The sequence below is a fragment of the Argentina silus genome (assembly GCF_951799395.1).
Source record: "Argentina silus genome assembly, chromosome: 2".
In the NCBI taxonomy this organism is placed as follows: domain Eukaryota; kingdom Metazoa; phylum Chordata; class Actinopteri; order Argentiniformes; family Argentinidae; genus Argentina; species Argentina silus.
Window position 1 is genome coordinate 10,649,482 of NC_139656.1, and position 23,389 is coordinate 10,672,870.

General features: G+C 43.4%; 1 protein-coding gene across 1 annotated transcript in view; it reads right to left on the bottom strand.

Annotated features, from left to right (window-relative positions):
• zbtb16a (zinc finger and BTB domain containing 16a) overlaps positions 1–23,389 on the bottom strand; it is a gene marked incomplete at its 3' end in the record, with an annotated part of 86,984 nt that overhangs the window by 49,446 nt on the left and 14,149 nt on the right. The window lies entirely within an intron of this gene.

Genomic DNA, 23,389 nt, shown 5'->3' on the forward strand with positions numbered 1-23,389 from the left:
TGAATCTATTACAAAAACCCTCAAACTCAAACACTCTGTGGGCAACTAGCTTTGTTAAGACATAACCAACAGTGTTCTAAAGCAATTAAGGTCACACAGATTGGCAAACAACTGCCATAATGCCGATAGCCTTTCTTAAGCCTCCCGAGAACCTCAAATACTGTGGCTTGAGAAACACACACACACACACACCTTGGCCCATGTTAGCTTTTTAGACACATTGCATCCTTCAAGGTAGAGATAAGGAGGTCAAGACGAGAATGGCCGGACAATCCACACATAGCGACTTCAAACAATGCCGTGGGTAAGAAGAACACGTTGATCAATGAGAATGCTAGGTCACGCCACCCCCCCCCCCCCCCACCATAAAACATCCCAAATTCCCTCCTAGCAGGTAAGACGTTTTATTGTTTTATTGATGTGTCTTGCCTAAGTGGGGCCTCGCAGGAGTGGCTGACCGCTCAAAGACCACTGGCAATTTGTTAAGAGTGGCTAAGCCATATTTCTTTTCATTAGCATGCTTACAGCATTCGGTAATTGTTACCAGAAAAGTAATTAGCTCATTGTTTGCACGTCTGTGCCAAAGGCATATGTCTCAAAAGGGAAGCGGAGAGAAAAAAACTAAACAAAAAAACAGGTTGAATAACCCTAACCTAGACAATTTTCCTTTTTTAATCTACAGGTGAGCATCTATCTGTTTTGGTTTAGTGCGGCAGAAAAAAGAACGATGGGGCAATCACAGCACTTCAGCTGAATTGTCCCAGTGTCAAATCAAGCGACGGAAATTATCATCTGGGTGCCAGTTCTTAGGAAACAATGCCGTTGATAAGAAGATCTGCTGAACTTCATAAACTGACACTGTGATTCATCTAACCATCTTAACAAAAGAGCAGAGAGGATGTTTGAGACCCAAATGATGATTGATTGATGTCATATGCCGAATCAAAATTGATTTACAGCCCCTTTGTGTTCTGAACAAGTGCAGGGCCCGTCTCTGACAATGGTGGTGAGAGTTATTAAGCGAGGAAGTCTGGTGTGACTTCAATGAAGATTAATTGATGGAAAACCGTTTTGAGGACCGTTTTTGAGGAGAGAGAGAGAAAGAACACATACGAAAATAAACAAAGGAAAGAGGGGGGAGACAAGAAAACCCCCCAGAAACTGTAAAAACCTTTCCAAAATCCTGATGGCCGTCTTACAGGGTAGGATTTGTGGAGAGACCCCAACAAACAAAAGGAAGAATGAAGCGGCAAAGCCCTTTGGCAAGCTGTAAGTAATTAAAAAGGCCTGTAAACGCCTCCCCAAAATAAAGGGGGCCACTTCAAAAGGCGAGAGAGAGAGCGAGAGAGATGGAGAGAGAGGGAGAGGCTGGGAAAAGACCAGGGGGTCTGTGCACCTTGGGGACCCCTGACTGCTGCACACAACACACACGTCTTACTGTAGAGAACACACAAGGGCCTATCAAAGGCCTTTGTGTCCAGCCCTCAATCTGGCCATTGTCCCCCTGAACAGAATGCTGATTAAGAAGAGATGGGAGTTATTAAGGGACTGTAGAGCAGAGCATGTGTCTCGACCCTAAATGCATGGAGGTGAGGGGTGTGTGTGGAAAGAGGGAGAGTGCTGTCCACCTGGGGAAGATGGAGCTGAATCTAAGAGTAAAAGTGTCATCTAAAAGGAGACGCGAACCTGCTGTTTCAACTCAAAATGTTGTATGGGTTCGGTATTGCTACAAAACAGCCAACATATTGGGTATGTGCACTGCGATAGGGCTTGGAAGGTTGTGTTTAAAACTAAATCAGGACTTGGCTGGTTAATTGAGATGCTTTAGAATTGTCATGGTATATGGCCTACAGTAGCGCTTTAAGTTGAGAAAGCTCAGATTACCTATGGACACACCCACACACACACACAGAAATAAATGTAATACGCCTTACTTAACATAACCCGAACTAAGACGTCTTTAACACTAACAAAAGTGAAAGAGACTACTGAGAATCAACAACCTCCCTCCGTCCGTGTTCCCCCAAGAAACAAGTTAACGGAGTAGAGCCACACAATGTTAATATTACCATTAACTGTGTTTTTTTATGGAAGCATTTCTTTTTACGGGTACTTAATTTTACAGGCAGCAGAAACTCTGTGTGACCCTTGCTGGTGCTTTTGTGGCAGGCCTTCCTTGGGAGTTGCACTAACTGCCTCCTGTCTCTGTACTGGTGGCAGGCCCATTACCCTGGATAAAAAGCAGATGATTTGGGGGTGGGTGGTGGTGGATGAGGGGGGCAGGCCAAAACGACAGACCAATTATTACAAGTTATACTTTCTGACCAAGGAGTGGTGACCCCTTCGCCAGATGTAACTTCACATAAGAAGCCCCCTCCGCCCTCTCTTTCCTCTCCATGTGTGAACTGTGGTAGCTCTCAGTCCCCTCAGGACCACCTCCTTCCTATGTGAACACACACACACTCATTTGTACACACACACACACACACACACCTCAGGCCCCTCCGAGGCCAGCTGCTTTCTTGCTTTTGCTCCTGAAACAGAAGATTGGGGGGAGGGGGGGGCTGGGGGCCTCGTTTGAAACAGACTGACTGTAGTCATTAAGGAAGCTGACATAAAACTCTCTCAAGCCATTTACTCAGTTAATAAGCGACTTTGTCCAACAGTCAGTTTTGACAACGGCAATAAATTTCAAATTTATGTCAACAAAACATATGCTGAACACCTCATTTCGGGCACTGGAGTGGCGCGCAGGCTCGTAAATCAGGCCTGTGTTTGAAACGGGAGTAGATTACAGGCCTGTGTTATTGAGCTGTTACAGCTCGGCTCGTATAAATCTGAACTTTTTTCACTCGGCGGTGGACCCCGCTGGCTGTACATCATAGCAGGGAGTTCTTCTGTCGAGGGGCAGCTCTCAACACAGGCCGCCGCCGCCGCCCACCCCCCCCGTGCAATATAACAGCATTAAAATGCTGCAATTAGACTTGCAGTAAACCGCAAAGATGGGAGTGAACAGTGAACAGAACCAAACCACTGCAACAATAACAACAACAAACAAGTGGATGACTAAACCTAAAGTCATATCTAAGGGTTGAATTATTGGTATTTTGATTGTATCGCTAAATGACTGTTTGGAAATACTCACAAATCTTATCAAAGATAGTGATTCTCTATATCCATGCATGCAGTCAACAAGCCTCATGTAGTGCACCTCTTGTTAATATTAACATTTCACATCACCCCATCAAAATAAATAGAACATAAAAAAAACAAAACACAAAAAGACACTTGACGGCTGAGCTTACGACTTGCTACCGCAAATCTATTTTTCCCAGACAGCCTCGAACACTACCCTCTCTCCTCAACGCCTTTCATCTTTTTTATTCTCCGTACTCACCAGGAACCTTAAAACAACTTGAGATGATGCTCGTGCATAAAAGGCATGGGGGGCTGGAGATGGAGAGGGAGGAAAGGGAGGAGAAGAGAGGAAGAGGAGGCATTACAAGAATAAGGAGAACAGCGTCTGTATACACTAGGGCCAGGGTCACCATAAAATAAATGATAATTGGAGAATACTGTAGGTCGTAGTGTGCCTAGGAATTGAGCGACATTTGCCTTTGGAGGGTCCCTCACTCTTGGGTCCTAAGGAGCATGTTGTCCCATGTGCACCGTCAGATTAAGGTACTTGTCAAAAGGAGGGCCAACAATGTGGCAGGGAGAGTGGGTTGTGTGTGTGTCTGTTGGGGGGGGGGGAGGGGGGTTCAAGCTGTCAGTCTATTTTGCCTCACTTGCACCCTTTTTAATAGAGATCTCAGTCAGGTGTTGACACAGTGCTGCCAAAACATTTGCATAATGATGATTAATCTTAATTGACGTGAGTGTCATTTGCACTTTTTTCAACCGAGTTTGCCTCTAATGGTGGTTAGGTTGTTATTCCTGGTCTTACATTATTACAAAGGAGCCATTACGATTGACTACTTAAGACACAAAATAAATCATAGATATTGTTATAGCCAGAGCTAGATAAAAACATATTGGGGTGAGGGGGAACACTGCCTGCCCCCCCCCCCCCTTGCCATTGTGAACAAAGCTGTAATAATGTGAGAGACGGTTCAATGACACATCCGTGGCTGATCCTAATGTAGCCATAACTGGCGAGATGTCTTTTGCTCTCCAGCGTTTTTATTGTGGTATTCTTCTCCCGGCGCTCGTGCGGCGAGGCGAGGGTCTTTTTCACAGGCGTTTCCAGTCCATTAGGACCGGGTGAGCTACACAGACAAGGCATCAGACAGACAGCACGCGCAGTGGGGAGATTGGTATACGATAAAACAAAGGGGTGGGGAACAAAAGGAATACAGACAAACAAACGTAATGAAAAAACTGTTCTAATGACAAAAAAATAATAATTAGCCCAGACATCCTCCTCTCTCTGACACACAGACACCTAATCTGACAACAGACTGTGTGTGGAGTGTGCTAAACACTCATATGAGGGGGGTGACAGGTAAAAATCCCTACTTTTTCCTCTGTCATTCCACCCTGCTTTTAAGCCTTGATTCCTTTGTTTCCCCCTCCGATTTCTTTTCAATCAAAATGTATCAAGCGGCTGGCTTAACGCTCGCCGGCGCGGGCTGTTTATCAGAGTCCTCCTGCACATATCAATGACTCGCCCCCTTTCCCCCCGCAGCGAGACATTCATATGAATTCCAGCCACACTCACACATGCTGCAAGCTCGTGCTAAGCATAGACGAGTAGTAGGGACAGACAGGGAGTGGGAAGGGAGGGGAAAGAGAGACACTGCCTTTTATCCCCAGTACAGAGCCTGTTATTTATAATTCCAAAAGATTACCACCCCCAAATTTGCCTGAGGGCGCAGAAGAGATACTGCAAGACAATATTTTTTAGGTAAAGAGGGAAATATATTAAATCAAATGAATCTAGAAAGGGAGAGAGTAAAACAGCATACCGTAAAGATGTCCTTTAATACCCAAGGATATTCATTCTCATAATGGCCCATGTTATCAATTTAATTATTGCTCCTTAATATCAGAGTTAGGGGTGGTAGGGGCTCAACACGGCACCAGTAATCAATTGCATTCACATTCTGCCTCATTATCGCTGTCTAACTAAGTCATCATTATCGCCCAGAGACCCATGGTGTTTGTGTTAGGGGGATCTAGCAGGGCTTCTGCTGGGCGATTGGTTAAATAATCACAGTGTTAACTGGCTCACTCTGGTTGGTGCCCCTCTCCTGGTAAAGAGAGTGGGTTCTTGAGCCATGAGCAGCCCCAGACAGTAGCTGTGTATTGGAAGAGTGGGGTGGGGGGTTGGTGGGTGAGTGAGAGACTGCGGCGTTGAACAAAGCTCAATTATGTCGTCCAGGGGAAAACGACACAGCGCGCCTTTCATTATCCTGCCCCAAGCCTCTTTTTCTGTGGAGTCAACAGGCAGAACTGGAGGAGTATTAGCCTCACACAGGGGCTCTGTCAAGACTGGGATAGTGGTGGTGGTGGTGGGGGGGGGCTAAGCCAGGCACTCCTAATTGCACTACCTGGGCAAAGAGACACTATTTCCGCCTAATCCATGTTTTATACCTGTATATCTCTGCAAGCTTAGAAGGTAGGCTTCCCCGCTAATACCTCACCCTTTACCGTGGCCCATTTCAAGTTTCTGACATTTTCCTTTTCTCTCAAGTATTTTACCCTCTAAAGCCAGGCGGACACTGTACGAATTTTACAAACACAGACAAATCCCAACCGATGAGAGCATCTCATACTGCACGATAAATTGCCCATGTCTTGATGCAATGTACACTGCACAAGCAGACCCCATAGTAGCTCTCACACTGGGTGATTTGACAGAGGCCCCTCTCACCCTCCCCTTCAGTGTTTTTCATTGCCAGGGCAACAGCAGAAATGGCGCTGGCCACAAAATAGCAAGAAATGGCAGCTGTAGCCATTGTCTTCTTATGCACCGAGAAGAAGCCTAATTTTAACACGATAGCCAGGCGCAGACAGTGGGCTGTCTATTATTTTTAAATGAATTTAATTTGTAACAAGAATTTTTCCAACTCAAAAAGGCAGTTTTGGTCAGAGCTCCACAACTTTCCTCCATTTCATTGTTCCAAACCTAGAATTATAATGTATTATGTAGCCTAATTGTAAAGTTTTCTATGATCCCAAACATGTTGAGTTGCCATTGTTTACAGCATCCTGGATTCCCATTGGTTGACTTTCTTATGTCGCCCGTGGCACCTCACACTGCATGAGTAGAAAGTAGCAACAACCAAAAAATGTCAGAATTCAAATTGGACCAGATCTCTTCATGTCAATCATTGTTGAAACTTGAGAAGATTTGACAATAAAAGGCCTGCAACATGGCTCGGGTTAATTTGTGGTATTTTTATACACAACACATGGAAGAGAGTACCAGTGAAAGATCAGTGAAAGTAAAAATTCTGTGATAGTGCCCAACATACCTTGACATGTTTGATAATAGCCTTGTCATTTAATCAAAGCCACACCTCAGTACAACTGGTTTGAACGTACACCAGAATAGCAACACGTGTGGGTGATCAGACATCTTCAAGTACACCCGGAATGTCATGTTAAATACTGTAGCAAAAACACATCCATCCCCCCAATCTTCTCTCCCTCCCCTTCCTCGATTTTGTATCAAAAGCAGCAGGCCCTTTTCTGCGTCTGAAAATAGCATGTTTTTTTTTTCGATGTCGCAGTTTGTTATGTTCTTGTTTTTCTTCCGCTCCCATTTCTTGATCCTCAGATCTGAGAGGTTAGAGCGGCATGCTGGAGCGTGCGCAGGAGCAAGGCGCGGGCCCCGGCTATAAAAAGACCCAGACGAAGTCTTCCCTCTCCCATACATTATTCATGGGCATCACCTTCCATCAAGTGGCAGAAAAAACCTCAAGGATGTCTAACTTTAGGTTGTTTGAAAAAGAAGACAAGAAGAAGAAGCAGCAGCAGCCAGGAAACATTCCTCTGTGCCGTGTATAATTTATTCCCCGGTTCAGATGACATCAAATACTTGTACCCTCTCGAGTGTTGCCAGTTTACATCCACGATGCTTAAGGGAGGGAGAGATGTGTTTTTTTTTTGGTTTCGCAGTCATAACGAGCCATCACCTGTTACATCAATAAAGACGACACTTGGCAACAACAACCTGTACATGATATAAATGCTCTAAAAAACAAGCTCCTTTAAACGGAGACACAGTTATGGGACAGACCTATGGAGAAATCACAGTCTAGAGTATCTGGCTTCTACGCTAATCCACAGATGTTGTTTATCGTCTCAAACATTCCATCCGGTTAGATCAGTTCATATCATCAGTGTCACAACCTGGTAGTGCTGCTCATTGTAAACAGTTGTGTTTGCCTGGCTGGGTTTTTTTCTGGGCATTGGGAGAACAAGGCAGGAGGGCTAGCAAAGACCAGTTGACAAGGAGCTGATTATCTCAGCTTTGGCTGCAAATCTGAAAATATTATGCAATGCCTCTTGGATTGATTTACTGTACACTCTGTAACACAGGCCAGATTTCATTCTAAGAAACAGATAGCAGGGGGTGGGGGTGGAGCAGTGAACTTTCTACCACCAAGGCAATGATTATTAGCAGAATAGACTGAATCTATCTTGAGGGGCAGTTCTTGGAAAACAGTTTTTTAAAAAGCTAATTTTGTGTGTCTTATTTTGACAAGACGCCCGGAGAGTGTTTCGATACAGCTGACCTCGATAACTGATGTATGTGTGCGTGCGCAAGTGTGCAAGTCTGTCTGTGCTGTAAACACCTCCCCCCTTCTCCCTCCGTCCAGTCACTGTGCCTTGTGGACATGTGGGGAGGGTCAGGTGGCACTGGTACGCCCCGACAAATGTTAGGCATCTGTCATTCCCTGCACGTCTGCCTTCTAAGTGCGCCCGCAGCAGTCCCAAATAGCCCCAGCCGTACCATTGTCAGACTGGAGTAAACAAGTCCCTCTCGTCCCTCTTTGTGTACGTGTGTGTTGGGAGTATGTTGTGTGTGCGGTGGAAGAAGGAGGAGGGACAAATTCAGTGACCGATTTGTGCAGAGTCAATCCTCACTACCAATCACCCGATTACTGGGAGCTTTATGACAAGTCGACAGCAACAAAAAACAGTCAGCAAAAAGGACTGCGCCGGGCAATTCCAGGAATTTCTACCAGATTGAATTTATGCTTTTCCATACTGACATTTGTGTGTGAGGGGGCCCACTGAAATATAGCTAATAACACTGTGTCCGGTGACTCGTGTCATTCTGTGTGGCACAAAGCGGGTGCTTTAGCTCTGTTGGGCCGGATAATGCAGTGCATGGTGCTGTTAAACTACATTAGTTTAAATGTGAGCAGAGAGACAATTTGGTCCGTTTTCAGTCTGGGTGGCAGGAACTAAGTAGCTCTTTAAAAGAAATAGAGAAAAAAATCTGGAAAAAAATGCTGACAGGTTTTTGGCCGGAGGGCCAAAATTCTGAAATACCGCTGTATGACAGGCAAGGGTCGTTTTCTAGTCAGGGAGCAGACTCTCCCTGACCCGGCATGGTGTTGTACAAACGTCATCAAGGACTCACTCCACAGCTGATTGTGGTTGGATAACAGCAATATGTGGGTGTTTAGGGGTGGTGCCCCCGGAACCCTCTTCGTTTGGGGGAGGACGGACGGACGGTAGTCTGAGCAGCTTGGCGGGGGGAGTGTGTGTGTGTGGGGGGGGGGGCTGGGGGGGGCATGAGGGGGAGCCTTGCTGCTGGAGGGAGGCATAAGGGGAAATCGATACGGCTGCTGTAAGTCATCCACGCTGGGGCTTTTTGAGGAGTGGGGGGAAATCTAAACGGACACCTTTACAAAACAAATAACTGGCTAGGCTAGCCCAGCGTGGCTAGCCTCCAGTCATGTCACTCTATGTGCACTGACAGAGCACAGCAGGGCCAGGACTGGAGCCGGCTGGAGAACGAGCTTGGGCTGCATGGTAGCACAAACCACTATGTGGCAAGAAAAGAGGTGTGTAAGGCAGGTCTGGTACATCAACACAGTGCTAGAGGAAGGGGTGTTCAGGCTGTCTGATGAATGGGGGGGGGGGGTCTTACTGTTTCGATCATATAGTAACTACTGGCCTCATTTTATAGGTTCAGATTTACAGTAATGCCTGTAATCAGCAGGACTGAGTTATGTGTGTCTCTTATAAAGTAGTGTGATGGACATACTGTATGGTGACTGATTACAAAAAAAGTCCATTATGGTATCACAATGAAATTCACTCACAACGAAGTCAGCTTATGGAGATTTATGTTTGCCAAAATCCCTCCCACAGTTCCTTTGGTGAATAACAATAAAATAAAAGTTGTTTTCTTCATCAACTGGCAAAAAATAAATAAAAAAAAAGATAACATATTGCTGTATATTTCTATCTATTTGGACAGAGTTGGCATCTCTGAATGTCTCGTGGTTGGTTAAATATTTGCCAGCTGGGGCATTTTCTTTATTTTTGTTGTGAAAAGAACACTGCAGATCTTGAATCAATCATATGTACAATGAATCCAATAAGCGTGGCGGGAGAATGCACCTGGGGTCTGGGGCAGTGTGTGTGTGTGTGTGTGTGTGTTGGCGGTGCCCGCCTCAGCTGTGCCTGAGGTCTGCTGCCGCTCTGTGCCCGTTCCGTGTCCCCGTCTTTCAGCAGATGCCACACTACAGAAAGGGTAATTAATAGCCTAGTGGGCCAGTGTGTGAATCGCCCCCCCTCCAACACACACACGCCACAATATGTCTCCATTTGCCCCCCGGAGCAGCAGGGCCTTCGCACGTTCTGCAGGCTACACTTCACCTCATTATGCCAATCAAATCAACAGAGTTGCTGTGGGAGGGGGGGTTGCAAAGGGGTGGGCAAGGCTCTCGATTTTCATTCAGATAGCACTTGCTCACTCATATTTTACACAAATTGTGCAAGTAGAGTGTTTTTCATCTGGCTATTGACGAGTCTAGTTAGTTAGATCAATCTGCAGAGAGTTTGTCTTGTATGTTATTTGGATCTACCAGACCTTGGTCTGGTGGTTAGCTAGCCACAACGACCCTTGTCAAAACTAAATCTGCTTGGTTTGCCAGCCATAAGTACCAACCCACAAACCCTAGTTGCACAGCTTTTCACCACTAGCTTTCCCTTTCCTAGAAAACTGTAAATTCCTCTCCACCAAGGCTATTTGAAGGGTCAGGGTAACTACAGTACACTCTTATACCCTTCCACAAAAAGGAAACATTTACTTGGTCTTGACTGTTATTCCCCCCCAAAAATCATCAAGACTACAACACTTACTAAGTGTATTGAAAGTGTTGCACAATTCTAAACTACTCATGCAATAATGGTCTTCTCCCCAGGTCCCCTCTGGGTTGCTGTTCAGATTTAAACAGCTGTATTTAGTGCTGGGTCAACTCTGGGGAGGGCCACCAAGCCACATGATGCTTTAGAGTCCCGCTAGCGCACTCCATCTTAGTGCAAGCCCCCGCAGCATTTAAATCAGCATCTTAACAAACATGTCCCCAACCTCCTCTTCCCCACTGAACACTCCCCCCCTCCCCTCCCCCCAGTCTTCTCCTTCATGTTACCTGAGACAAGCAATTTACCTTTTTCTGTTGTTTGCCTGACCTAGAGAAAACAATTTCAAAGGGTCTTCCTGTGGTCTTAAACAGCTCCGCTTGAACAGGTAGGCGACCGGGGCTGCCTTTTTTCCCAGAGAAGATGAATTGGCGAGCTGTCTGCTTCAGACAGGGCGAGTAGTTGTGTTTCTGTAATGGGACACTGGAAGTGTCTTTGATTAATGAAAGAGCGATACTGAGCTGTTAGGGAGCCGCCGCACTGAGAGAGCGATTGAATGGCGGATACGTGCCGACAGATGCGCGGGGGAACACGGTCCGGATCCAGAGGAGGAAGAGAAAAAGGTGTGTGTGTGTGTGTGTGCGTGTGCGTGTGTGTGTTAGTCCGAATACGTCTCTAGCCCATTGTTGAGACCCTGAGTAGGCACGGCAGCGCAGGGAGGAATGGGTGTCAAAATGGGTGTCAGACACATTCCTCCAGTCTCAACACGAGCTGTAATTGAGGCTCCACACTCACTGATAACACCAGAGCCACGGTGACAGATACTGAACACAAAAACCTGCAAAAGCTTCAGTGACATACAAACTGTTCCATTTCAAGTGGAAAGAATTACTAGGTATGTATCCTGAATCTTAACAAGACGCCCTAAAGTCTGATCAAAAGGCATCAATTTTCAGAAAGCAGTGACGGTGCTTGAGTTGCAGTGACGGTGCTTGAGTCCATCAATGATTTTGATTTTCTTTTTTTGTTTTACTAAATCTTTCCTTTGTCTATAGTTCAACTTGCTAGAGTACTAGATGTTCCTCACTTGTTTGTCTAAATACATTTGTTCTGTCTTTCATTTAGATGTTCTCTCTCCCTCTGGCATAAGTCTCAAACCCCAGGAAAAACACACGACTGAACCAAACATGCCTTGTTATGTAAAAAACGCACTGGAAAGGTTTTTGTTTACCCCAAATTTTATAAATGCCCAACAATGCTAAGGTTAGAACACAAGAACACATTGTTTTCTTGTGAACTGTCCAAGTTCTATTCCTTGCAAAAATACAAAATAAACAATATCTTTGGGAATGGTTCACCATCAACTCTTTTTCCAAACCATGTATTTATAAATAACATTATAAATTAATTTATGAAAAGAGAATGATGTCATGGAATAAGATCATTGAGAGAGATCGCAATTTACAAGACAGCTGCAAATAACGGCTGCTTCCAACAAAGCCTTGCTGTTGTTTGTTGTTTTGCTAACCCACACATATTGGCCGATGGTATTATTACTTTTAAAAGGCAAAAACACATTTTAACAAGCTGATTAGTTAGCCTGAGATTAAACTTTTTTTTTTTTTTTTGGAGAACCACATCATGATGAGGGGTTTTCCTGTGAAAAGTCACTTTATAACCCTATTCTCGCATCACGTCATGCAAAACGTTACAAGATGGCCCACAAAGACTCACACACTTATTAAATCCCCAAAACAGAAACAAGTCAAAACACTTTTCCATTCGTTTTTAAAAGGTGTTTTTTTTTTGTATGAGGGCGTTTCTCTTCCCCCATGCCCCCTTCAATCCTTTTTCTTGGTGCCTAGGACGTGGATTGGATTATTTTGGGGGGCACGGAAGAAAGGATGTTTATGTTCGCCTTGTTTCCAGGGCTGGGAGCTGTCCCGAGGGAGTGCATTCCTCACCCAAAGCATGACTAAAGGTATGTGAACCATCTGGACAAAGCCACTGGCCACAATGGCCCTACACAGCCAGTCCCTGTGGCCAGGCCCCAGCTCTCACAGTGTTGGCCTTTCATTCAGTGGGCCCGCACCTAGATATCCATCTGCTACACAAGGGGTCAACCATAATTTCCACTCTTATCGGGAAAGTGTGTGTGTGTGTGTGTGTGCGTGTGTATGCACGCACTTTGGTACCTTTTTCTGGCCCAGGCAGGGCGAACAGGGGCATTTGTGTTTGTTTGTTTGTTTCTGTACAAAGTGATACCTTGGCTGCCTAGATCAATGCATCACACTGGACAGCTTTGATATAAGCCAAATTCGTCCACGATTCATTTATATTTATTTAAAAAAAAACTGCATCTGAAATCAGATCCTCTAGTCTAATGAGTGAGAGAGTGGTAACATAGTCACAAGCACCTTATGCAAAGCAAAACCAGGATTAAATCAGCACCACTATCTTCAGGAACTACTGCTGAATTACATTTAAGTTAATTTCTCCACCACTAATTCTAATTAACATCCAACACCTGACTCTCTGAAAAAACATCTGAACCAATCATGTCTTTGCTATTGGAGATTGGAGACAGTGGGGATTTGGTCAGTGTGAGTGCCTACAGAAGAAATCTAGCGTTTGGTTAAGGTAGAGGTGAGTGACCCACAGGAATCATGCTCCATCTGGAAACTCTTGTATGACTATGGGGAGTCTTCTCTATTCGCAGGCTTGATGAGTGTTGTAATACATCTGAGTGGTCCTGGGCATTGTGCCTGCCTAGATAACACAGGGGAGGAAACTGCCGCAGCTAATAAAGAAGCCGAATTTGATAATCAGCCGAGACAGTCAATTTGCTAATAAGGGATTCTAATTAATTAATCAATGTGCATTTCGGGTGGCAGTATTGTCAAGAGCAGTCAAGGAGAGTTTCTCTCTCATCAATTTCATTCAGTGCTCTGCAAATTGTGTTTCACATACAGAACAAGAATGAAAATTAAGTTCAAGTGCTCATGGAACTGTTAAGTTTGCGCACAGGAACTGAATGCACATCTGGGCGATGAAGCTGCTACTGGCCACACACATGATGCCATTTCCTCATGGTACAGAAGAAAAAAATTGCCTAATCTGTTTTGTGATGAGGCTGAAAATATTAAATCAAGAGGAGAATGTTCAAGATTATTGTGTTTTTCAGAAAGTAAAGGGTATAAAAAAAAAAATCTCTTGTTCTTGATATGTTATCATCCATATGAAGAAATAAGAGCTATGCAGTAATTATGAACTAAGCCGAATGGGCCCATTCATTTTATCAATGGATAATTCTCCCTGACCATATTGTCCATTATAAACCCTGTGTGTTCAGGTTAGGTCAGTGTTCAGGGCTTAGGTAAACTGAACAGGGTGGTCATGTTGAAGGCAGTAGTGCCCTCTAGGCTAAAACTCCCCCCCTCACCCTACAGGAAGGCAATGGGTTAACACAGGGGAGAGAGAGAGAGAGAGAGAGAGAGAGAGAGAGAGAAAGAGTAAAGTTCACCCACAGAGGGGGCTAAGTAAGTGCAAACGCTGGTGCAGTATACAAATTAAGACCCTTTTTGCTCCTGCCATTCATGTGACCTAAAAAGACCTCTATAACATGTTAAAGCACACAGACACACACACACACACACAATGATTAATGTACAAATACTACAACTAGTAACTTGATTTTATGCCTCAGATTTAATATTAAGAGATTAAGATTAAATATTAAATATTTCGTAAAATAACTGGTAAATGGTATCAGAGGTGAATGTAGAGCAAAGATAAATATTGATGATCTTTTTGCATTCCTTTCAATTGAGAGAGTAGAATGACTGCAGCCACCTGCAACTTCAACAATGCCTGCATACTCAATTGTTCAAATGTTAGTGAGCACCAAAAAAAAGTTTCCATTGTGGAGTATGGTGAGGGGAAGGAATTTATGAAGGGGAGGGCTGTGTGGGGGGTCAGAGGTCAGCAGCTAGCACTCAACAGTCTGCATAAAAGCCAGAGATAAGACCTGAAAGCATCCTGTGTGTGCCTGATACCAGCCCCTGGGCAAACAGATAGATACTGTAAAGCTTGACCACTGGAATCCTCCACCACTTCTCACGGCTAGTTTAAGGCTTTCTTAAGGCAGACTCTGAAGGGTCATGGAAGGGTGTGTGTGTGTGTGTGTGTGTGTGTGTGTGTATGTGTGTGTGTGTGTGTGGGGGGGGGGGGGTCAGGGCTTGACCAGTGGACTGGGGGTGATTCATCAAGCCCTAATGGTTCCAGCTTTATTCTGTCACGATGAATGACCTTCGCCACAAAAAAACAATGCAGCAGACCGAACAATGCAGCAAGGCATCCATTCCGCAAATGTCAATTGGGGTCTAAACAAGGGGTCATGGGGTCCTCGGGACACTCACCACTCCCTGAGAGGACGTCTTAAAGCACAACTATTTGTGTATCAGCTCTTGGCGATTGCTTATCTCAGGCGTGCGTGACAGCGCTAGACAAGGGCAGGCTCCTTGTGGAGTTCATTGGGGTTGAGGCAGGTGGTGACAAGGTCTTGTCTCTTCCCTGACTATTGAGAGATCAACATCCCTTTAAACCCTAATGCACATTATCTGGCAGCCAAATACCAGAAATCAATCTTACTTCAAACTCACCAGTGGTTTGGGGCTGTCTTTTGTTACACTGAGGAACTACTAAGTTTGCTTGTGGCACTGTGCACCAGGAAACCGGTCTGTATTGTCTGTCCAGTAGTAGAGAGAAGACAGATGCCCACAGAAATGTTTGTTTGCATGAAGTTAAGTGCAACTGCATCCAAGGTATGAATTGCTTGATACAGGCAAGACTTGACAGAACCATAAAGATTGACCAGCAGAATACAACAAAACAGTTCATGAAGTGTAAACAATTACGGCTTAACATATCTATACAGTAAAGTACATGTAGTACCCCAAAGCATAAATCTACCCTTGCGTAAGTCACTCTGTGATCTCTAGTAAACTTGATGTGTGCCATCCGTTTCCAACTGGCTAAGAATAAAAAAGCACAAGTGAGCACCACCAAAACCGTAACAATCAGTGTTCGGAGCGGTGGTCTTCCCTTCTTTCACTACCCCTTCCTTATTTTCAGACCCGCGCTGAAAGCCTGTCAGCAGCTTCTCCCCGGCTTCTACCACTGCATGGCCTTACTGTCACAGGAAGTGGTATGTCACACACACATATTGGCTGCATGTGTCAAACACACATACGCACGCACGCACACACACGGTCTGAGACTGATCTGATCTCTTTTCTGAACAAAACTAAATCATTGATTTGAAAACTGGATTAATTCTGAAGACCAAAATGCTGTAAAATAAATCCTCCTTGAGACCAGCCATGTTTGGAAGCCAATTGTTTTATTAAAATAACACTACCGCATTCTTCCTCAAATTGCTAATCGCAAATCGCAAAACATGGTTTATGTTCAGCTGGGTTTGGCAGAGAGTCCAAACCTCTCCGTGTTTCAATAACAGAACGCAACATAATTGTTCCGTCATCTTTAGAAACGTGGAAATTAGATCCTTTCAAGACTTGCTGGCCAGTTTCCTGTTGGCAACATCCTGGTCACCAAACAAAAGCATCTGAAGGCAAAGCTGTGGCTGGCATTAGAACATTCTAACAATGTCTCCTATTTAATTAGCTTTGTCACAAAGGAGGGCTTCTTGTCATCATTGGAAAGTTAGTGGGCAAGAAAAACTATCAAACTACCACTAAGTCCATTCAACATGCACTTATACACTCCAATTGGGGATTGATGGGTCTACTTATAGTTCCTTGACCTGACTAATGGTTGGGTATAACAGAAATTAACATTATCATACACACATCAGATTACGGTTGGAGCAACTCTAAGACATTGTAACATATGATCGGAAACACAATATGGTTCTCTTAAGGTGTGATGTATAGCCTATGACAGTTAAGCCTTCTCACATAACATCATAACTCCCTGCTATACATCTCAACTGAGGCCTCTGTCCCTGTTAGAGCTGATCTGTCTCCATTGATCACACCAGTGGAGCAAAATGTCACCCTAATTAAAATGTGTGTGCCTCTCTGGGAGTGTTTGCTCAAATCAGCGTGTACACATGCACACGCACATGTACACGCACACAGTGTTTGTCTAGAAGATTAGGCCACACAAGGGCCCAGCAAAGACAATAGCCTAAAGCTGCACCAATTCTGATAGACCTGTAGAACTGCTTAGATAGACATGTCATCAAGTCTCGTTCACCTCTGGCAACCTAACACAATTTAACCAATCTTAACCCACCATGGATAACATTCGCCAGTATTAAACCAAGATCAAAATGATCTGGTTTTGTGTTTATGATACATCATGCTGCAACAAAGATATATATATATATACACACACACACACTCACTGGCCACTGTATTAGGTACACCTTGTTAGTACTGGGTTGGACCCCCTTTTGTAGCCCATCTGCTTCAAGGTTCGACGTGTTGTGCGTTCAGAGATGGTCTTCTGCATACCTTGGTTGTAACGAGTGGTTATTTGAGTTACTGTTGCCTTTCTATCATCTCGAACCAGTCTGGCCATTCTCCTCTGACCTCTGGCATCAACAAGGCATTTTCGCCCAGAGAACTGCCGCTCACTGGATATTTTCTCTTTTTCTGACCATTCTCTGTAAACCCTAGAGATGGTTGTGCGTGAAAATCCCAGTAGATCAGCAGTTTCTGAAATACTCAGACCAGCCCGTCTGGCACCAACAACCATGCCACGTTCTAAGTCACTTAAATCACCTTTCTTCCTCATTCTGATGCTCGGTTTGAACTTCAGCAGGTCGTCTGACCATGTCTACATGCCTAAATGCATTGAGTTGCTGCCATGTGATTGGCTGATTAGATATTTGCGTTACCGAGCAGTTGAACAGGTGTACCTAATAAAGTGGCCGGTGAGTGTATATATCTATATCTTATATGATCCCATGACGGTTGGTTTTAATGGAGAAAAGGTTCCAATGGGGGAAAAGAACTAAGACAACACTGGATCATTTACAGGATTATGTAACAGATTAGTCCTATGAAATGATAGTCAATGAGAGTTGGCTAAAGCATACAGATCTTGCCTGGAGATCTGTAAGCCCCAGTATTGCCCTCGGACCACAAGGATGTCCTCTTTGTCTGATGACAGATGCTTGGTTTGGCAAGCAGGAGACCTACATTCTATCACATGCCGGTTACATTAAAACAGCCTTCGACACAAGACATTCCATTAGTCTGAATACACTTGAAATTATCAAATTTCATGATGATATATTCAATGGCACACTTCTCTCCACACATAAAAAGTGTTCTACAAGGTCAGTTTCTTTTCTCTGACACTTGAGAGGACTATTGAGAGGGTTTAAAACTGCTAGAAAGGCTGAGAGTTTCATCTTTACAGTTCGTTATGAACCTAAACCTGACGGGCTTAATGTGAAGGAGAGAGAGTGGGGACTTGAGACAGCCTGTTAAAAGTATTTCATATGAAAAGTATGCTGTATCACTTAGATAAACATAACTGAATACAAATCATAGAACACTTTCATATGTTCTTATACCAAAACATTTAGCTTTGACCCACAACACCTTTCATTTCATTCAATCATGTGAAAGTGTCTTGAGGGATTTTTACTTGCTTCTATAAAGATGACAAGTACAACTATTTCAGATAAGATGTGACAAAATGAAATGATAAGTTACTGCACTAGTTACAGTGTCTGTTCACACAGCCCACAGACAGTGAATACAACAGGCACTTGGGACAGATGCGAGAGGGGGGAGCCCAGTTTGATTTAGCTACTCTACAACTGTTCACGAGTATCACCCAGCGCTAATGGCATGATTAGCATGAAATGAGAGGTTAATTTGTATCGTGTAGGCCCACTCACAGAGTCTTTAACGAAGGTCGCACAAAAAGAGGCCTCCATCTAGACACTCAGCCACAACAGATACTGACTCACTGTTTTGACCATTGCTTGCACGTATGGTAAGCCTATACATCCATGTCCTGATAATTGAATTTAGTGAATTGGGAAGCCTCATTAATTAATATAAAACTCATTGTTAATTAATGTTGTAATAGGCATTAAATCAAGTATTGCTTAGACTTTGAACAAGGACTAAAAACTAAGAGATGCACACAATTGAACATCACAATATGAATCTACACACATTAACCTATTCTATAGCATATTTGATATTCCTGGCTTTTTTTCCTGGCTTTTGACAAGTCATATCTTCTCACTTAAAACATAGTTTTTGATTCAACCAAATCTCCAGCTCAAACCTTACTCCACTCCTAGGCCCTGGCATTGTATACTAGTGTTGACACCCGCATTCAGAGGTAATGTATTCAAAATGCTCCCAGCCCCACAAACACCTGCCCGGTATCATTTCTGGAGACTTTGTTCTGTCAAAGTAAATTGTAGTCAAATACAAGAAAAGATCGATCCAATGTAGGGGAAGTACCCTACATGTCATCTAACATCAGGGACTACCCTTCTGCTCACCTGTGTACAGTAGATGTTCCCTTCCAATTAACTCAAACTGCCACATTGCTCTTAACAGTTCATTGTCATATGTTATACATTGTCATTGAGCCAACAGTTATTTTCTTGTTTGTGGGTAGTCTCTGCAGTCTTGCTCGGTCATCAAGTCTGCTTTTCCAATGGACCTAATATACTACTTGAGCAGTAGGCAGTTACCTTACAATAGAGAGAATCACAAGGCTGTGTGTCTTCTAACAACATCTTGAGAGGAGAATGTTCACCATATAATAACAGTTGTCTGCTAATACCATATAGAAAGGTATCATTGTGTTCTCAACGCAGTGGGAAAAGCTAATCTTACAGGACCCACATTATCACCACTCTAGTTTGAGCAAGCCGTGCCCACATTATATCAGAGAGTTGTACTCTAGCATGAGTTATCATATTACACACATAACAGGTACGGCAAAGGCAATTCTCGGTGGGCAGAGAATGTCCTAGAAAAAGCGAGAGACCTCGATCATCTGGAAAGGGGAGCTGGAAAATGTGGCAGGAGAAATTGGCTGGGGATAAGATGACCGCCCCAAACACCCCCTCCCTCCCTCTCTCTGTCTCTCTCTCCCTCTTCTATTTTGACATGGCACTGATGCCCAGGTGCAATCAATTTCCCCCTGGCATGTGTCAACTCTAAACTGGCATCATATCAGCATGCAAAAAAGATATGTTGCGATAACCACCTTTCGCGGTGTGTAATTATACATAGGCTCTATAACATGTATGCAACCGATCACCACAAGCTTCGGAGCCTATGGGCTTAGACAACACAACCACTAGATTTTAGAGAAAAGCATAAATGTCCTTCTATATTTCATTATAGAGGCATTTAATTGAAGGCGGACAGCTGTGGTACAGTAATATTTGCGTGTAATGACTGATGGAGAACATGTCTTTTCAACAGTTTTGCCTGTCATGATTTGACCATTTCTGATAAGCATATGTTAAGCTACATCAATAATTATGTATGAAATAAAAACTGAGCTCTGTCCATGGACCTACAGTGCCTTCGGAAAGTATTCAGACCCCTTCACTTTTTCAAAATGTTGTTGTAGACTCAATTTAAAATGGATTAAATTAAAAGAATTTGCCATCAATCCACACACAATACCCCAGAATGACAAAGCAAAAACACATTTTTAGGAATTTCAGTAAATGTATTAAAATTGAAATACAGAAATACCTCATGTACATAAGTATTCAGACCCTTTGCTATGACACTCTTAAAAGTAGCTAAAACGCAAAAATATCATCAACAAATCACTCAATGAGTTGAATTGAGTCCATCTTATGCAAGGATAATAGTTCATGAAATTTTGGAATTAATATCTTTGTTTTTATAGGGTCTCTGATTTGCATAGGAATCAATTACACACTGTGTGGATCAGGTTGTCATTACAAACTGAGCGGATGGAGAGGAACAAAACTGCTCAGGAATGCGACCCTGAGGCCTGGGAAGATATCTCTCATATCCATAATTGTGTTTGCAACAATAAATTCAAGTGATACAGCAAAGAAAGTGGCTGAAAATGTGTTTATTTCATTTTACTACAAAGCATTAAGTTTGGCGCACATCCAGCACATGCAATGCAGTTTCCGTACCATCACTCGTGTGAAGAATAGTGGTACTGCATCAAGTTATGTTTGAGTGTGTTTGTCACTGGCAGAGACTGGGAAGTTTGTCAGAGTCAAGAGAAAATTCTGAAAGTTGGTAGTGACATCCTAATCTACACAGTGTGTAATTGATTCTTATGCAAATCAGAGACCCTATAAAAACAAAGATATTAATTCCAAAATTATACGAACTATTGATTTGTGGATGAAATTTTTGCATTTTAGCTCATTTTAAGAGTGTCATAGCAAAGGGTCTGAATACGTATGTACATGAGGTATTTCTGTATTTAAATTTTAATACATTTACTGAAATTCTTAACCTGTTTTCGCTTTGTCATTCTGGGGTATTGTGTGTGGATTGATGGCAAATTGGGAAAAGTGAAGGCTATATATATACACTATATGCGCCTTTGACACATCCTTTGAAACACACAGAGGCACACCCTGTCCCTACGCGTAAAATTCTACACACAACCTGACAATCGGTCTCTCCTCTGCCTCCCCTCACTCCAAAGTCCCGGGGAAAACGGATAACAAAAAGGCAATGTCCAGGCAAATTATCCAAGCAAGTCAAAGTAGGCTAAACTAACAGTAGATATCTAACAACTTAACACTGACTTTCCTATAGGGACCATCTGTCGTTCTTCTTTTGCTGATCTTTCACTGACAAACAGCGCTGGTTTTAGAATTGCGCACTCCCCGAATTTCCAGCGATTTGACTTGATATTGCGATCAAACTGTAGGCGTGATGGATGTATTACTTACCAGCTATCTAACAAGAAAGGGTATTTATCTGAATCTCTTTGGCTATTACACTAAGCCAAATTTCTCAAGTATGATGAAGCCTATTTTTAATGAACATTTGACATGATGAACCATTAGTAAGTAATGGTATGATTTTATTCGTAACACTTGAGGCTATGGCCAGAAAATAACTATGAGACTTATCACTTAACTCATTGCAGAGAGACATGAGAGGCAATATGCTGCCACAGCTAAGAAAATCCTGTGAGAAAGTTGATGGGCACGGTTGCCCCCCCCCCCCCCCATTGCCTGCCTGCCAGTCGTTGAATAATAAATCAGACAATGAGCAGTCTGACCATAACTCATATGACATGGCAGGAATGGAAATAAAAAAGGAATACAGATCATCTACACTCTCCCTACAGCATCAACGTATACCATTTAATATTATTAATAATAATAGCACAAGAAAATAAGTTGGAGATGTTCGTTTCCTGTGTGCTTAATTGGCATTGTTAATGGCTTTCCGAATTACAAGCCAGTAAAATTAGTATTTTTGGACAACAAATTCCTTATAAAAGTCTTACTACTCTTTCCAAGGCTGTTATTTAGTTTTATGTAGAGTGCCTGTGTAATGCAAGTTTGAGTCTGCTCATTGGACATTAACATTCTACACAGAGAGAGAGAGAGAGAGAGAGAGAGAGAGAGAGAGAGAGAGAGAGAGAGACTCAGACAGTCTCTGGAGAGACTCTTCAGAGAGTGCGGGTGGTGAGTATATGACGTCTGATATCTTTAGTTTGGCTTTGAAGTCGCTGAGCCCCGCGGTTTGTTTTCCTCAAATGTTGTTAGAGGTCACTCATCCAATATTGACCTCTTCTTTGTTGTACTTTGTCCTCAAAATGCTGAATTTATAATTTGGCCCTTTAGGGTGTGTGTTTGTGTGTGTGTGTGTACATGTCTACAGTATGTGTGAGAGTGCATGTACATATGTATGCCTGTGTGTATGAGGTAGAGTTTTAAACGGGCCTGAAAATGCAAGCCCGACCTGGGCCTCTTGTGATTTGGGCAGATCTTGCTGTTGTCGCCTGTTTTGTGTGTTTGTAGCGTTGATGCCAATAGCACTCCAGAGCATGACAGAGCACATTAGTGAATTGGGCATGTTTATATATAGTTTTTTTTGCAGCTTTTAATACCAATTCAGTAGCCTAATTAGGACTGACAGAAACAGTGACAGAACCTAAAAAAGCGCAAAAAAACCCCTAAATTATTTGCATTATTTCTGCAGACAATACATAGCCTAAACAAAAATAACAACAAAAACATTTAATTGAAAACGTGATGCTGCTGTGCATCTATGACTAGAGAGAGCAGTAGGTGGCTGCGAGTTATCACACAGCCATGCAAGATTATATCTAAAAAAAATAAAAAAATAAACACAGCTGTGTTGCAGCAAACCCGTGCTGGCTTGGCCCAAATAAATTGCTAGAAAATCAGGGCTGGCCCGGCCGAGCCTGTTGGTGTCGTTGGGTCCCGTCAGGTTCGGGCTGAAATTTAAAACTCTTTGTCAGAGCACTATGGAAGCCTCTGGAGGTGATGGAGAGGTCCCAGGTATATATTGGGACACACCGTATGTTGACAGAGGCAAGAGGCAAGGCTGTGTTGATGTGACCAGCATGATGCCCGGCCTGTGACTGAGAGTGGCCAGAGCAGGGCTGATTTGGATTTTTTACGGAAATGGTACGTACACCTTTTAAATTACTGAAGTTAACTTCTGTCACACCTATCAACATGAGTTTGCATGATGGTGTGTTCATGTACACAGTATCCATGCAGAGGTGAACACAAATGCTGACACGTGCGCACGCACACGCAATGAGAGACTGGAACTGAAAGAGGGAGACTAGGTCCAGAACCTATTCAAGAATGCTGACAGTTGCTAGCCTGGTCCTCCGTTGTTGTATCCCTGTCATGTCACACAGTTCAAGTCATGAAACAACCATTGGTGTATATACTGTACCAGTATGCAATGGGAAATGCATATTACCTACTAGGGGATTACCAATGTGTGCACAGACAACAAAGGAATATCTCAACACTTATGGAGAC